Source organism: Echinops telfairi, unplaced genomic scaffold (genome assembly GCF_000313985.2).
Source record: "Echinops telfairi isolate 266 unplaced genomic scaffold, ASM31398v2 ScPeMD7_7469;HRSCAF=8507_1, whole genome shotgun sequence".
Taxonomy (NCBI): domain Eukaryota; kingdom Metazoa; phylum Chordata; class Mammalia; order Afrosoricida; family Tenrecidae; genus Echinops; species Echinops telfairi.
In genome coordinates, this window is record NW_022111373.1 from 9,422,175 (window position 1) to 9,423,415 (window position 1,241).

Genomic DNA, 1,241 nt, shown 5'->3' on the forward strand with positions numbered 1-1,241 from the left:
AGCTGCATACCAAGTACCAGGAGAAGTATTAATTTGCTCAAGCAATGAAATCACATCTGGAATGGCAGCTGCAATTGGAGTCACCACCTGGTTGTTTATGATAACCCACTGTCATTCTCCAGGATCCATCTGTCTTCTTTACAGGCCAAATAGGTGAGTTAAATGGGGATGTGGTAGGAATCACCCGCCCTGCATCTTTCAAGTATTTGATGGTAGCACTGATCTCTGCAATCCCTCCAGGAATGCGGTATTGCCTTTGGTTTACTATTTTCCTAGGCAATGGCAGTTCTAGTGGTGTCCACTTGGCCTTTCCTACCATGATAGCCCTTACTCCATACTTCAGGGATCCAATATGGGGCTCTGCCAGTTACCAAGTATGTCTATTCCAATGATGCATTCCTGAACTGGGAAAATAACCACAGGATGGGTCCGGGGACCCATTGGACCCACAGTGAGGCGTACCTGAGCTAAAACTCCATTGATAACTTGACCTCCATAAGCCCCTGCTCTGACTGGTGGGCCTTCAAAACACTTTGGGTCTCCAGGAACTAGTGTCAGTTCCAAGCCAGTGGCCAGTAATCCCCGAAAAGTTTGATTATTTCCTTTCCCTCAATGAACAGTCACTCTTGTGAAAGGCCGCAGGTCCCTTTGGGGAAGGCTAGAAGAAAGACTAACAATATAGACCTTCACTGATGTAGCAGGGTCCTCCTTCGAAGGGACCCGGCCTCCCCCTCATTCAAGGGGTTGTGGGTCTGTAAACTGGCTCAGGTCTGGGAATTTATTGAGCGATCGTGACTGTCTATTCTGCTGTTCACCTGATCTACCATTCTTCTGCCTGTATAGATCACGTAAATATTTAGTAGGTTTCCCATCTATTTCATTCCTAGGGACACCGTGGCTAAGTAGCCAGTGCCATAATTCTACACGAGGCAGGTTGCTTTGATTACTATTGAAACCTTGTTGTCTATTATAACCACGCCCACCCTGTCTCTGCTGATTCAGTGCTGACACCTGCCCTCTACCATCACGGGGACCAATCAGCCCCATTGTGGGCAAATGTCGGAGTTTGCTTAGAGCAGTGCCCACAGTTAATCCTGGTGCACATAAAATAGCAATTATAGGAGTCTTAAGAGATGCTGGGGCCCACTTCACACACTTGTTCCTTATGGTTGTGGTAAAGGGTATGTCCTCAGGACACCCCCTTTTTGGGTCTATGGGAATATCCTGATAGATCCATTCCA